Raw genomic sequence first — 16,753 nt, 5'->3', positions numbered from 1 at the left:
CCTTGCACCTCCCCTCCACTCCGGCCTTAGCTGTGAGCCTCTGCCGTTGAGGCAAGAGGCCCATAATCCATCAAGCCACGTGGGCACATCCCAATTTTTGTCGTGCTTCAGCATTCCTCATTCAGGATGCTGGAAATGCACCATTCATATTACACCCATATTGGACCCCACATAACTTTTACCCACATTGATTTCTAGGCCATTGGGGTCATGGAGATACCATCTGTGGGCGGTAGTTGGTCAATAATATTGTAATATTATATTGATATCCTGGAGATCTGTTACATTATCTTGAAAGAAAGAAGCTGGTGAGCTGAGCGGTTTAAATTGGCCTTTAGAACTCTCTGCTGTTGGAGTCATTCTTGTAAAGGTTGCTATAGTGCCATTTATCATCATTTGATTAGAATTACTACAATTTCTGTACATTTACAGCTCAACTGGAGACTGAGACTTCCAGAAGTAAGACAGGATGAAGGCTATGGTAATAGCAAATATGACTAATATACATAACATAATATACATAAAAGCAAAATACTGCAGATGCTGGAAATCTGGAACAAAAAAAAGAAATGCTGGAAATACTCGGCAGCATCTGTGGAGAGAGAAGCAGAGTTAATGTTTCAGGTCAGTGACCCTTCATCTGATGAGTAGTTTTACATTGTGAATGGTGGCATTCAGCATTCTGGTCACTGATCTGAAACGTTAACTCTGCTCTCTTTACAGATGCTGCCAGACCTGCCTGAGTATTTCCAGCATTTCTTGTTTTTGTTGCATTTATTACTGTTCAGGTTTAAAAAAAAAAGCCTATTCTGAGCACTTAGCAAGGTGCAAAACATGGACACTGGGCAATAGAATTTGTGGGAGGAAAGACCAATGACATAGTCAAAGAAAAGGATGTTGAGAAGATATTTGAAGGAAGGGAGGTGGCAAGGGAGATAGTCCGGTGAACAGGGATGTAGTGAGTGAATGATCTGCCTCTGTTGGTAAAGGAGAGGGGTGAGAAACAGCATCAATAACTGGCATTTATATAGCACCGTTAACATGGCAAAACATCTGAAGGTGGTTCACGGGGTGAGGCATAAACTTAGAGGGGCAATGCTGTCTGCATCTGCCTTGCTGCTCTTTGAAAATGCAGCAAAAAAAATTCAAGAGACCAAATTACTCAATGCAAAAGGCTTGCATTCCAGTATCATGGTGAGGGAGTAACTTTCACCACCATTCACAATTTTGTTCTGTGTTCATGATTCATTGAACAAACAAATGTAAAACTACTCAAGACGAAGAAGGTTGTGGTTGTTGGTAGCCAATCATCTCAGCCCCAGGATGTTGCTGCAGGAGTTCCTCAGAGTAGTGTCCTAGGCCCAACCATCTTCAGCTGCTTCATCAATGACCTTCCCTCCAACATAATGCCAGAAGTGGGGATGTTCGCTGATGATTGTACCATGTTCAGCACCATTCACAACTCCTCAGCTACTGAAGAAGTCCATGTCCAAATGTAGCAAGACCTGGACAACATTCAGGCTTGGACTGATAAGTGGCAAGGAAGATTTGTGCCACACAAGTGCCAGGCAATGACCACCTCCAACGAGAGAGAATCTAACCATCTCCCCTTGACATTCAAGGGCATTATCATCACTGAAACCCCCACTATCAACATCCTAGGGGTTACCATTGATCAGAAACTGAACTGGAGTAGGCATATAAATTCTGTGGCTACAAGAGCAGGTCAGAGGCTGGGAATTCTGTGGCGAATAACTCACACCCAGACTCCCTAAAGCCTGTCCACCGTACAAGGCACAAATCAGGAGTGCGATGGAATACTCTCGGCTTGCCTGGATGAGTGCGGCTCCAACGACACTCAGGAAGCTCGACACCATCCAGGACAAATCAGCCTGCATGATCGGTACCCCATTCACCACCTTCAACATTGACTCCCTCCACCACCGACGTACAGTGGCAGCAATGTGTACCACATACACGATGCACTGCAGCAATTCACCACGCCTCCTTCGACAGCACCTTCCAAACCCGCGACCCCTTCCATCTAGAAGGACAAGGGCAGCATATGCTGGGAACACCACCACCTGCAAGTTCCCCTCCAAGCCACACACCATCCTGACTTGGAACTATGTCACCGTTCCTTCACTATCATTGGATCAAGATCCTGGAATTCCCTTCCTAACAGCACTGTGGGTGTGCCCGCACCAGATGGACAGCAACGGTTCAAGATGCTGACTCGCCATCACCTTCTCAAGGGCATTTTGGGATGTTCAACAAATGATGCCCACATCCCATGAAATAAAAAAAAAGTGATATGGTTGAATGTAGGTACAAGGACACAGTTGAAAGCTGTTGCATTTTTTTTGAATAACTATATGAGAAACCTCTTGGAAATTGACTGTTAAAACAGTATTATGAAAGGGCCAGATACTCTTCCCATTCCTCAAACTAGACTGAGTCGAGCTGTGTTCAGACCTAAACTAGGAAGGGGGAAGGGAAAGTTCCAGTCCATATAATGATATGATGCCAGGTTTCCATGTTCACAAGCAAGGTGCTACTTTAAACAAACGCCAAAATGGGGACCTAATGATAGAATAATACAGCACAGAAGGAGGCCATTTGGCCCATCAAGTCAGCACCAGCTCTTTTGAAGAGCAGTCCAATTAGTCCCACTACCCTGTTCTTTCCCAAATCCCTGCATTTTTTTCTCCTTCAAGTATTTGTGCCGTTCTCTTTTGAAGGCTGCTGTTGAATCTGTATCCACCACCCTATTAGGCAGTGCATTCCAAATCCTAACCACTCATTGCACAAAAATGTTTTTCCTCATGTCGCCTGCGGTTCTTTTGCCAATCACCTTAAATCTGTGTCTCTCTGGTTATCGACCTTTCGGCTATCGGAAACAGTTTCTTTTTATTTATTCTATCTAAACTCGTCATGATTTTAAACACCTCTATCAAATCTCCTCCTAGCCTTTCGTGCTTTCAAGAGAACTTTATTACATTTTTGTGAACTCTGTTAGCTGGAGCTAAAAAATTACAGCAGTGGTCCAGGGGCTATTTGCCGCATTGCAGCTAAAATCAGGATAACTGGGCACAAAGATGAGGATCGGAGAAGAACAGGTAACAAGATGAAAGTGGGAAGCCATCTTTGGAGCAGTGTGCCCTGCAGCTGATGGCCAAAGCCGTCCCTCAGGACTTCAATAGCAGCAGGATGTGTACCCCCATTTCCATGTGCAGGGCACTGCCAAAGGGTAGGACATCAGGCCCATGAACACAAATAGGTTCAGGTCGGGTTAGACAGATCGCAGTTAGTGTGTGCTTCACCTGACTTGCACCCAGGCAAAGTTATGGGGTAAGTGATACATTTGCTCAATAGATTATGTTTCAGAGATCGAGTGGAATTCGTTAACTACACAACTAAATTATCAATAACAACATATTAGTCAAAAAAAATCACTAAATAGTTGTGACACATAACTAGCATGGTAAATCTAGTGGTGTGGTACTGCACCAGTAGCCCAGAGGTCATGAGTTCAAATCTCAAACATGGCAAGTTGTGAAATTATCTTCAACAAATCTGGTAATGTAAACAAAACAGGTCAATTTTAAAGGGGCTGCAGGAACAGGAGAACCTGGGGGGGTTTCAGTACACTAATCTTTGAAGGTGGCAGAACAAGATAATGAGGCTGTTTCAAAAGAAAAATGGGATCCTTGACTTTATAAATAGAGGCATAGAGTACAAGCAAGGAAATTATGATAAAGCTTTATAAATCATTGGTTAGGCCTCAGCGGAAGTGTTGTGTCCAATTCAGGGCACCGCACTTTAGGAAGGATGCCAAGGCTTTGGAGAGGGTGTAGAGGATATTTACTATAATGGTACTAGGGATTAGGGACCTCTGATATCGGGAGAAACTCTAGAAGCTGGGATTGTTTTCCTTACGCTGGACAAGGTTAAGTGGAGATTTAACAGAGGGGTTCAAAATGATGAGGGGTTTTGATAGAGTAAATAGGGAGAAACTGTTTCCACTGGCAGGAGTGTCAGTGACCAAAGAACACAGATTTAAGGTGGTTGGCAAAAGAACCAGAGGGGAGATAAGAAATTTACTTAAGCAGCGATGATCTGGAATGCACTCCCTGAAAGAGTGGTGGAAGCAGATTCAATAGTAAGTTTTAAAAGGGGATTGGATAAATGCTTGAAGGAGAAACGGTTGCAGTGAAATGGTGAAAGAGCAGGGGAATGGGACTAATGGGATAACTCTCTTTCAAAGAACCGGCAGAGAGACAATGTGCTGGATGATTCTATGTTCTATAATTCTCGGGCTGGATTTTTCCACAGGCTTCGGGACCCCGATGTCGGGATCAAATGGGGTCCTGAGCGCTCATGGGCAGTGTGCCCAATGATGCAATATTCCTGGAGATAGCCTCCTAATTAGCCGCCTCGGTGCCCCCGATTCTAGTAAAGATGGCAAGCAGGCTCTCAATGCTGCTGGTCCAATCAGAGGAGAGTGATGTGTACTGCTGAGACAGGTCGGGGACCAAAAGGGCACCCTCAGAGGTGTGTATTTAATGTTAAAATTATTGGGGGTGAAGTCGTTGGGTCCCTCAAAGCAGAGGGGAAACCTCTCCAGGTGCCTCATGGTGCTGTCTTTACTGCTGATAGTCCCCTCTTTGGAGAATGGAGTCTCCATCTCCGATGGTCTCCTGCATTGCTGCAAGGAGGCCACCTCCATAGAGAGGGCCTCCACATGTGGCAGTGGTGGGGGGCTGCGGGGGGGGGGGGGGGGGGGGGGGTGGGGGCACTCCGCCAGCAGCAAAATGCCATGCCGGCCATGAAATCAGACCTAACTATAATCGTTAATTTGACTCCCCACCTCCATAGTGTGGGCAGCTGATCCAGGGCCCGCCAGCCCATGGGAAACATCCGCAGCAGCGAGAATGTGTCAGAGAGAAATCCTCCTATATTCCACGCACTCCACCCCCAGCCTCCAAGCCCAGCATCATGGGACCAGGAAAATTCAATCCTAAGAATCTGTCTGGCACCAGGAACAAAATGAGCATGGATTGTTGTAAAAACTCAACTGCTTCGTACCTGGTCTGCATGTGACTCCAATCTCAGATTACGTAATTGATACTTTAATGCCCTCAGCATAACTTTGGGCAATAAACACCATCTTGTAGGGATCAGTCCCATCCCAACAACACATTTTTAAAAAGATAACCTACTGGGGTAAATTTTCTGAGTCCATGCCAGTGGTGATGGTACCTCACCTGCTACCGGTGTGTCTTAGAAAATTGTGGACACAATTCTTCATTCAATTAGACAGAAGATAACAACCAAGGCCCCATGATGTACCGATACATGGTGGCAGAGTGGTAACTGTAAACTCTTAGACCACTTACTCTAAAACTACGTTGGTTGTGTCTTCTCATATACTTGGATGTTCAGAAGTCATTGTGCAAGATTCTGAGCATGAAGTCTTCAGAGAAGTCCAGAGGATAAGAACGTCTTTGTGAATGTACTGGCCCACAATTATACCAGGTAAAAGTGACAGCCCTCTGAGATAAAAGTTAACAGATCTGATTCATTACAGTATCTGATTTTCGTGATTGGATGGGTTACCACTCAATGGAACCATTGAGATGAAATTGTTCTGTGGAATAATATTGCAGATAGGCATTCCCATGAAATCATGTTGTCTGCTATTAATCTACTTATTTGAAACAGTATTGGGTAGTGTTAATGAAGCCCACATGCTCTGGCATCCTCATGAACAAAAGTCATTTAAGAGTGCAAGACAACAATTGACTGGGAGAAGTGGGAAAGCAGAAAATAATTCCCCAAGTGACATTGGGAGGCCATAAACTTAATGCCAGACAGCAAACGAGTTACAGGTTTTCCATCATCATGAACTGAATTATTTTGTAGCATTCCATCACTCTGTGGCCCATTATGAAGACACACTATACACAATGTGCATTCTATTATTTAATTTTCAGTGCTTTGAAAGTGTGAAAGGGGATGCTATATTATTTGAAAAATTGTATTACATGGATAGCATATTAGTCTCCTTTTAATCATGTTAAGAATATGTTTTCAAAACCTGTACTACAAATTATATCAACCAGTTAGTGCCAGTGAAGGGCAATATATGGCATAAAATGAGGGCAACACTGATCTGTTCAATGCAAATAGGCACGTTTCATCATACACAAAGCTCAAATCACAAACTGCCAACTTGCTACTGAGGTGGATTCTTTAAAGTTGAGCCTTCCATATCACCTGATGTACACGTCACATGTCAAATGTCTTCTCATATCACGAGATCGATTGAGTGCGTGGTAGTTGGTGTTTACGTGGCTTCAAGATGGCGGTACCATATTTTGAAGTTACCACAGGGGTTTGTAATTGAAAATATTTTGCAAACTTTTCAGCAATTGCAACTTGTTGCACTTGCTCTGCAGATTTATTGCTGTCTTGTGTTGTTTGGGTTCTTATCAGACAGGATTGTGCAGGATTGAATGAAGATATATACTTTGCTATGGTTACTGGCTATCTACAATTGAATTCACTTAAAATGAATAATTCTATTTATGTCATTATTTGCAATGACTAAGGTAATAGAGGTGTGTGTTTTAGCTATTAGCAATCATTTTTTCTACCTATTTGAAAGTGTGTAGAACAAATGTGTTGTCTTGAACAGACTACCTCCTGTGCATTTAACATCATTAGATATCGCAAAGTTCCAGTGTTACATAAGTTAATACAAAAATAAGTGTGCTTTTTGTGATAAAGATCAATGTTTTAAATCGTGTTCAGAAAAGGTTTCATTATCTGGCGAGGTTTGCATACATGGTATTTTATTTCTTATCAGCCGAAGAATCTACATAAAGTGGGTGGTTCACGCTCAGTGGTCATCCTTAGGAGACCTAGTCGTGAATTTAACGAGCAGTACTGTCTCCTGTTCTATCTCAGTTGCTGCATATTTCTCTGCCAATGGGTGCACTTTGGTTTTTGAAAAATCTCTGTTCCATCCACTAAATGTTCATTATTACTGCGGTTTCAGCTTGAACTTAACGTTTCGTTCATAGTATTGTTTATATTTCAAAGAAGGCTATGCTAAACTGGTGTTGTGCGTACATTTTGAAATCCTAATGAAATTGAAGCAAGCATTTTGATTTCAGCAGTCAGACATTTTAGTAGAGTGTGGTTTGTCTGCCAACGTATTCAGAAACTAAAGTTCAGTGGGCTCTTGTTAAGAGCAGAATGGATTTTCCAGTCTTTTTGTGCATTTGACAAGAATGTACAATTAAGAAATATTCTTTTAATGAATACTATAGAACAAAAGGTAACTTTTTCTTACATATTGCCAGTAATAGAATGATTTGAGACAATCTGATCAGCCTGGATTATGATGTGTAGAACATTAGTTTAATCAGATAGAGAAGCAATGTTTATAGAAGCATTTGCTTTTCCAATGGTTCAGCAAGTATATCCAGTGAGCAGATTGCACATGCAAGTTAAGAAGGTCCATATTTCAATCCCTAGTCTGTGCTGCATTAGCCAATCTCAATCAGGGACAGGGTGCAACAATTGACATCATAGTCCTCGGGCTAGGAAGGGAGAAGCCTTCCCGACTTTCAATTGCTGTTCAGTGAAGCATGGAAGTGTATGTGTGGGATCTTTCCTCAATTTCTTGCGAGCGGCAGGAAAAGAATTCTAATCTTATTAACATTTATATATTGCTGCTGAAATGATCTCCTGCTTGTCAGAGAATTAAGCATTCTAAATTGCAGAGTGTTTGAGTTAACTGGAAGGCTCCTTCCTCTGCAACAGTACGTGTGTATCCTTGCACTATAGTTGTGACATTGTGTTGCTCCGTCTATCCTCCTAGAAATGTACACTGTGAGGTGGCAAAGTCACGATGGATGATTCCAGCATTTCTTGCCAGGCAATCATACAGCATTAAAAGCAAAATACTACTGATACTGGAAATCTGAAATTAAAAACATAAAATGCTGGAAATACTCAGGTCAGGCAGCATCTGTGGAGAGAGAAACGGAGATAACGGTTCAGGTCGATGACCTTTCATCAGAACTCTATATGCATCATATAGTATTACTTTGATTAGATAAAACGTGGGTTTCTGACTATCGAGGGCACGTCTTCTTTTATAAAGTTGATATCATGCAATCATAAGTAAAGTGCTATAATAGGAGAATCTGATATAATCAACGTGTGTCTGCTAGAACATGAGAGTTAAACTGGAATATAATACTTAGGCAATAACAAAGCACCTGCACATAATTTAATTATTGCTTTGGTGTAACTGCTTCAGCATGTAATAAAGTTGGTTCTGACATGGTTGTCCTCATAAAGTAGTAGAAGTTAAACGTTGTGTAGAACACAGTGATTCCAGAGCTGCTAATATCATGCTTACATAATAAGGCAGTTGATCTAGGATAAGTAATTTGGGATTAAAGAGATACTGTCAAATTCTGCTTGATTTACTTTGAGTCAGGGAGAAAATTTGTAAGGTTTCTCCTTAGGAGAAAAAATAAATTGGTGGAGTCCTTGATAAATTTTCTGATCTATGTATGTGCTTAGGTTCAGTATTCGATATACTGATCCCATACTAATAGCAAAGTCTATTTATTAATAACAATAATAGGGGCTTTGAATTTCAGTTGGCAAGGAAAGATAGAATTTGCTGTTCTCTCATTTTTCATCAAAATAGGAATTTAATCTTAGGAGTTAGATGTATTAATACTTAACATAATTGTAATGCATTCTTTTGTCATTTTAATAAGCCTACTTAAAGTGATAGTCTGAGGAACCTCACACAAATGTGATAAGTGCATGTTAAGTGCTTAGCTGTTGGGCAACATCGTAATAGACAATTACATAACAAACTAATCTTTAATTTAAGTAATTTTAAGAATATTTGGGGACGGGACAGTTTGCTAGTGCAAACTATTTTCTAATGTGCATGTGAGAAAGATTAGCACAATGAAGAAAACACCTTTCAAAATATTTTATTACAGATTCCCAACGTATTATGTTAAGTCTGGTAAACTCCATAACCTTAGTAAAAATGTTGCTAGTAAGTGCATAAATTATATATAAGGAAGATGTCCATATGCATTTTCTGTAGCAGAATCAGGACAGTGAACCAAATTCATCACAAATCTGTACACAATAGGGGAAGATTTTCTGTTTGCTAATTACATCATAAACCCGTTTATCAAGGATGTGTTTAGATTTTTACACAAAGCACAGAGGGGAAATCTTCCCAATACGGTGACTTAAATACGGTTTGGATTGTCAGAAGATGCTCAATTTCACCGTAAACCATAGTTTGGCTCATCAAATTCAGCTCTTCAAAGGAACAATCAATTCTGAAATTTTGCCTGGAAGATAGTGTTGGTTCCTGTCTAAGGTAAAATCATCTGCAGTGTTGATAGTGTGTCCCTGCTAGCCCCCAAATCTCTATTCAGGGCTGCTAGGGATCAACTTTGAAAAGATTACAAATTTGTGTCATGGTTCTTATGAAAACTGTTTGAGCAAATCATCACTTTTTAGGTATTCTGTACTGTATTGTCAGATCCAAGCACTGGAAATGATGTAAGTGAAAGTATTGTCATTGACAGTATCCACATTTTAGTGGTCTTAAGAGTCTAAGTAATGTTATTGAACTTACTTAGGGGATTCCCACCATAAAGAACAAACAACTGAAGAGATCAGAAAGCCACCTCTTGCATCTGTAAGAGTGTTAACGTGCCCTCCACATTTGGGCCCACACCAAATAAAGTTGGGTCAATAATCTTTTTTAAAAAAAAAAATTTAATGGAGAAAGCACATGCAAGGACTAACATAAATCAGATTCTCAATGCATCACTCTCGAAAATCTGTTTTATTTCCACTCATAACAAATACCTACACAACACACTCTCGGTTTTTATCTTTCATGAGTTAACACAGTCTTTCTCACTTGTGAGATTTAAACTGATTTAGCAGCACCGCATCATGAACCCACTTTCCATGTAAATTCCCTATGAGTGAAGACAATGTTGCCCAAGAACGTATTATTCACTTAAAAGCTGCACGTTTATGTTTATGAAGAAAATGAAACGGGAACTATTTCAATGAATAACGGAAACTTCCAGAGGTTTCAGTTTTCAAGGAAGTTAAATAAAGCCCTGAGAATATCATCACTGAGATTGGGTTATTTGTATCTTTCCATGGTTGACTGTGTCTGTATGAATGCTTTTGTTGTTATAAAGTTGTGGCTTTTTTACGTAACTTGGTTGCCTTCTCGTCTCCCTAGATCCCATGGTGACCCATTTCTGTACCTCTGCTTGATCAGAAAAGTTCTCAGTTTGAACTAATTTGACCAAATTATGCAGATTCAAATCTGTCTTATCACCACGGTGCATTACAGCACATACACAAAGTTCTCTCTTAATGCTGGATATTTAGAACAATCATGCTAGTTATAATACCATAGCAGATGAGTGCAGGAACATGGTTCTCAATTGCTGAAGCAATTGTGATTATTGTTGATATCGGTGTATGGGTTTTTATTGCTGGTGGAAGCCGGTTGACTGTCATTCACAACTGGTATGAATAAAGAATGGTTTCAAATGATTTTATTGCTTGTTATCTGATGTTTGTCAGGTACAATATAGATGGCTGGGAGTACATAGTAAGACTATGATTAAGATTGAATCAGATCAATGTCACTCAAACTTTCAGATTAAGTTGCAGCCTTAAACTTACTGTAAGATTTTTTTTTAGATTTAGAGATACAGCACTGAAACAGGCCCTTTGGCCCACCGAGTCTGTGCCGACCATCAACCACCCATTTATACTAATCCTACAGTAATCCCATATTCCTACCACATCCCCACCTATCCCTATACTTCCCTATCAATAACCTATACTAGGGACAATTTATAATGGCCAATTTACCTATCAACCTGCAAGTCTTTGGCATGTGGGAGGAAACTGGAGCACCCGGAGGAAACCCACGCAGACACAGGGAGAACTTGCAAACTCCACACAGGCTGTACCCAGAATTGAACCCGGGTCGCTGGAGCTGTGAGGCTGCGGTGCTAACCACTGCGCCACTGTGCCGCCCTAAACCATCTCTAACTTTCTATGTCAAATACAATGAAGTCATAGACAACAACAACTTGCACTTATATAGCTTCTTTAATGTAATAAAATGTTGCAAGGCAATTATATAAAAGACAATGGAATACTCTCACAGGAAGGTATAATAAAATTATTTTGCAATTGTAAAGCAGAAATGAGGTATTTAAAAGCTTAATACAAGTAAATATTAGGAAAATTAAGTTAGCATTAGGTGTTTCACCCAAAATACACAAAAATCCACTGCAATTAAAAATTAATATATACGATTAGTCGAATCTGTCTGACATTAGGTGGTGGTCACTTAACATCAACCTGAACTTAAATGTTTCATGCTTATCAATACTGTAACTAAAATTTAAAAATATATATATTTTCTTAAAACATAATTGAATTTAATATATTTTGGTAGAAATGTTGATGTGTGTACAGGGCGAAAAGTTTTACATTACACAACTCATTAGAGAAAAGGTTACATGTGGTTATATGGCCAGGTCAAATATACCATTCTTTTAAGAGTATGTACCATTAGCATCAGTTTTATCCAACAAATAAACAGCACAGCCAATCCTGGTATTTAATATTTTAGCAGGCTGTGCATTGAATGGATGAAAATCTCAATTTGTGCATTACTGTCTCATCGTGAAAATAATTGCAACACATTTGGAATGTATCTGTCATTGTGGTCAAACACAGAGTTCAGTGTGCTGTATGTTTAGTGGCTGAAACTGATGCTATATATTATAGGAATGGTTTATTTGACCTGACCACACAATGAAATGCAACTTTTGCCATAATGAGCACTTCAGATGTGTAGAGTGAAACTTGATTTTGGCAAAAGTGCTGAAATGTAAAGTTAGCTAAACACCTTTGACATAAAATCAATGCCTCTTTAGGAGTTTAGAGGATAAATTTCTGACTTGCCAAATGGGAGTAAAACTAACGTGGATCAGCTGCCCCTGACAGAGACAGCCACTGATTAGAGTGGGAATAAAAATTGGGAGTTTTCTGTAACAGGTGGCTGATTCGTAACAGCAATATTACATCTCAATGGCAAGTTCATAAAAATGAATTTTTCATACGTGTTTTGGATAACTCTATGTGGGTCACAGAAATCTGACTGGCTGCCTAAGTAATAAGCACAGGCTTTTAAGGAACTATGCTTTTGAAAATATCTATTTCCTTAGAGAAATTGTTGCCATTACTAAGGAAGGTGGAGAACCATATATCATTATTATCATGATGATATCATATACTATTCAAAATCTGTCTCTGCAATGTGGTTGGCAAATGAATGAGAAGAGGTTGAGATTAGATGTAGAAGCACATGCTACTGAACAGATTGAAATGTTTTGGGAGATATTTAGCTTCTGCCATCTTGATTTGTAGCCTGAGATATGCCTTCTAAAATGATATCTTTGTGTCTTGACAGAAACCTGTGCAGCCTGTGGACGATCCCTATGGTGCAAATGCTGTCATTGTTTTTGGAACTTTCTCTGTCCCAGTAGCGGACATGTATCCTGAAAGTACACATCCAGAGTGAGTATAGCTGCTTTATGTTTTGTTATGTTGTCTTCAGACTTGCAGTATAGTTTTGTAAAATGCATAGAAAACAAATTCGCTAAGCTTTTGGTTTCGCTGCCTACTCCTTGCAATTTCTCCCCTCTTCTCCTGAAGCTGTTAAATTGTGTTCCTAGTCATCCGAACAACATTCCATATCTCACGCAAAAGAGCATTCTTCAGGCTGGATTTTAAGAGCTCACTGCCAAAAGAGCCACACAATCTCCTGCGCGGCGGCTCATTTAATTGGCTGGGGCAGCCCACCCCTTCCAATCACGTGGAGGGGGTGGGCCGTCCATTGCCACCAATGGCGTCAGCTGCCTATGCGCAGGCACTGGTGCCATTTTTAAAGGGCAGCCAGCCCTGCTGGCAGATTTAAATTTTTAAAGAAGTAACCCCCTTAAATAAATAAATTTATAGCCCCCTTTTCCACCCCCAATAACAATTACAGTAATTATTTGCCCCTCCCCCCCCCAACCCCCCACAGACCCCAATGCCTGGAGGAAAACAAAATCCAGCCCTTCATGTGTGAACTTAGTCTCATTAATTCAAAAAGGCTGCTATGTCATTATGGATGTGCCCTCAGAGGGGACAGAGAAATCTTTCCTCACCTGACATCTATGCATGTGCACCTTCTAACAGAAGTCACAATATGTTGTTAATTGTATATCAATTGTATTAAATTATATGCAGGTGATGGGTATTAAATGAGGTTTCATTGCAACAGATATAAAGAGACACTTACAGAATTTGGGGTTGTAGCTGAGTTAGGAGGTGCATGCTTGTAATGTTTCACTCTGTAAATAAAAGTTAGATTGAATAAAGATGGGCTCCAGTGCTATCCTTCACCAACTGGCTTTCTGGAATATAATAATGGTGATCAAGAGCAAGAATTCTGTTTGATTTCTCCCTCCTCTCTGCCTTCCTTAGCCCAGAATCATTCACTGTCCCAGCGCCTACCAATGTTGGCGTCAGCTAACTCAACACAAACTGGAGATCAAACCTGGGAAATTCCTGGTTTGAGATTTAAACTACATATCCTATCCAGCATCAAGTCTGGTTATTTCCACATCTGTCATGACGACCACCTTATTTCACTCTCACTGCCGAAGCTCTTATCTATTCTTTTGTAACATACAAGCTTAACTTCTGCAATGCTCATCTTTCCAATCTCCCAAGCTCAACCTTACATAAACCCGAACTTATCCAAAACTCCACCACCCGTGTCCCAGTGCCATCTATAACCTCTATACTCATAGAAGTACACAGGCTTCCTGACTTCCAATTCATTCTATTCAAAATCCTTATCCTCATTTATGCTTACCTCCATGGCCTTGCTCTAATTTAGCTCCCCACCCGCCTCCTGCCCTATGTCCCATCCTGCACCCTCAAGTCTTCTGACGCAGGCTTTGCATCAGCCCCTCCTAACCTCCTAACTTTCCACCATTGGACATAGAGTCTTCAAGCATCTCAGCTCTATACATGGGAATTTCACCCTAATCACTTCTCTTTCAACTTCAAAAGCCTTAGCTTCAACTACACCTTTGGTCACATTCCCTAACTCTCCTCCTTCCATTGCTGGATATCTGCTGCTCCTCTGTGAAGTGTCTTGTTGGGGTTCTTTTCTTTTGGGCCTCCTTATCTCGAGAGACAATGGATACGCGCCTGGAGGTGGTCAGTGGTTTGTGAAGCAGCGCCTGGAGTGGCTATAAAGGCCAATTCTAGAGTGACAGACTCTTCCACAGGTGCTACAGAGAAATTTGTTTGTCGGGGCTGTTGCACAATTGGCTCTCCCCTTGCGCCTCTGTCTTTTTTCCTGCCAACTACTAAGTCTCTTCGACTCACCACATTTTAGCCCTGTCTTTATGGCTGCCCGCCAAACGTCGTGCCCTGCACCCCTTTGGACCCCACCAGAAAGGCCGAGAGGGGGGTTTTGATGACTGGGCAACTCTCAACCTCCATAAATTTGCCCAGGCATGCGCCATGGAGAGGTCACTCCATAGTTGCCTCACAGCGACTTGTTGGGGTGTTCATTACATTAAATGATCTACGTAAATGTAATGGTTTGTTATTATATGGCAGTATACATTACCAACTGAGCCATCAAGGCGACCTCCATATCCTTTTTAAAAAAACCTAAATATCTTTGTTGAAATGTTAAATGCTGATGACTTCACAAGCATATCTGTCTTAAAGGTGTTACTCAGCTCAACCACAGACAATAGCTACAGCAACTCCGGAGTATCTTGAGTTAATGGCTTTTTCCTCTATTATTTCCTTTGTACAGTTAGGCTGCATCACTCCACCAACTCCAGTACTTTTTAGCTTACTGTTGGAACAACAACAACCGGACCAAGAGACAGCAAAAGCAAAATTAGTCTGAATTCAGTGTATATGATGTTTGAAAAGGGAAATAGATGGTGAAATTCACAGTTTATATGAAACTCTCGAATAATAGTTTCACTATTTGTCAGCTGTAAAGAATGGGTATTTGTGTCTGTAACGTCTTATCTACTTTCATAAAGTGAATAGAGAATTAAGTTGAGGAAATTGGGGGATAATTTTAACTTTGGGGGATTGTGTAAAACAGGGGAGATCAGATCAGTCACATCGCTCCCAATTTTCATTCCATTTACTTCAATAGAAAGGAAAATAAGGAAAGGCAAAAGAGCAGAGGAAACAAACTCAATAGTAACTTTCAAAAGGGAATTGGATAAATATTTGAAAAGGTAAAATATGCAGGGCTGCAGGGAAAGAGCAGGGAAGTGGGACGAATTAGACTGTTCTTTCAAAGAGCTGGCACAACGTGATTGGCCAAATGGCCTCTTCTGTGCTGTCTTAGTTTTGAATTCTATGAACCTGTTTTGGAAGATCAGGCAGAGGTAGTTCTGAGACAGCTAGCGAAGCCTGCATCATTTCCAGAGTCGCTTGACTGACCACCAGAAAATTTACCCGCAATTATTGACTTTTTCACGGCTGTTCTGTCACGTGTGATTGGAACAATGCTGTCACCACATCAGCAATCACCTTTTTACAAACCTGATAAAATTAGAGGACTAGATTTTCTACCCATTTCCCAATCATGTTACCAGATTGATACAGTTGTCTTCGAATCGAAATTAGGTTGGACAATTTGTTAATAATGAGTACAAGATGAGCATTTCACTTAAATTCTAGGGCACCAACAGTCGGAATTTCTGAAACCGAGGAAGAGAATTCCACATCTTCGGCAGCACCAGTGTAACGGGTTAGTTACCAGTTTTTCACGTGTCTATTTTCACTTCATGACTTAAAAGAAACACCAAGTTGTTAACAGCAATGAAAGAATTTAGGAGTGAGCATTTGTTACTTGCTGTGTTTATTCTGACAAGAATGTTTCCTTCTAGCAGTTTATATGGGAGTGCTGAATGGATGTATTGCATAATAGAACACACACATATTTCAGGCAATTTTACCTATCACTAAACAATATGTTTAAGATCATAGAAAATTATGTGCTATAAATGTATTATTTCAAGGTGAATTTATTGGGCAGATATTGCTCTTCCTGCACCTGGGTGTGTTGAATCACCTCGGCAACTACATAGAGGAAAATTGGATGGACCCCCTCTAATAGCCATGCAACCTGTCTGCCAAATTTGTCTCTATTCACTGTGCGAAGGTGATCCAATATACTCAGGTGGAGGAACAGGAAAATTGGTCCCACACTGCAGCATTGCTTTAGGGCTCTCTGAATGCCCATCAATCCTTTAGCCTCAGTCCCAAGAGTTTAAAAAGAACATGAAATGTGCTCTAACTTTTAAACTCTTCATTCAAAGGTCCTACTTTTAAAATTGCTGCAGTTCGCTAAATCCAAGGGGCTGTCGTCAGATTATCCTGATTTCCCCCATACAGTGCATTGCTCCCTGCAATAACTCAGTGCCAAGCAGTTGTTGCTGATGGTAAACTGGCTAACATGGAGACTACCATAAATGGCATGCCCAACAAACTGTTATTGATGTGCGATCATTTTTGATTTGTTTTCAGTTCATTTCAAATTAAA

At 40.6% G+C, this 16,753-nt stretch overlaps 1 protein-coding gene across 1 annotated transcript in view; it reads left to right on the top strand.

Moving 5' to 3' along the window:
- LOC137346721 (carboxypeptidase D-like) overlaps positions 1-16,753 on the top strand; it is a 211,550-nt gene that overhangs the window by 43,155 nt on the left and 151,642 nt on the right. The window contains exons 2-3 of the mRNA XM_068010473.1: positions 12,584-12,690; positions 15,889-15,958. The gene's annotated coding sequence lies outside the window, so the exon portion shown is untranslated. The remainder of the gene's footprint in view (positions 1-12,583; positions 12,691-15,888; positions 15,959-16,753) is intronic.

Source organism: Heterodontus francisci, chromosome 30 (assembly GCF_036365525.1).
Source record: "Heterodontus francisci isolate sHetFra1 chromosome 30, sHetFra1.hap1, whole genome shotgun sequence".
Lineage (NCBI taxonomy): Eukaryota > Metazoa > Chordata > Chondrichthyes > Heterodontiformes > Heterodontidae > Heterodontus > Heterodontus francisci.
Note: the sequence above shows the minus strand (reverse complement) of the source record. Positions and strands in the feature narration are given on the sequence as shown.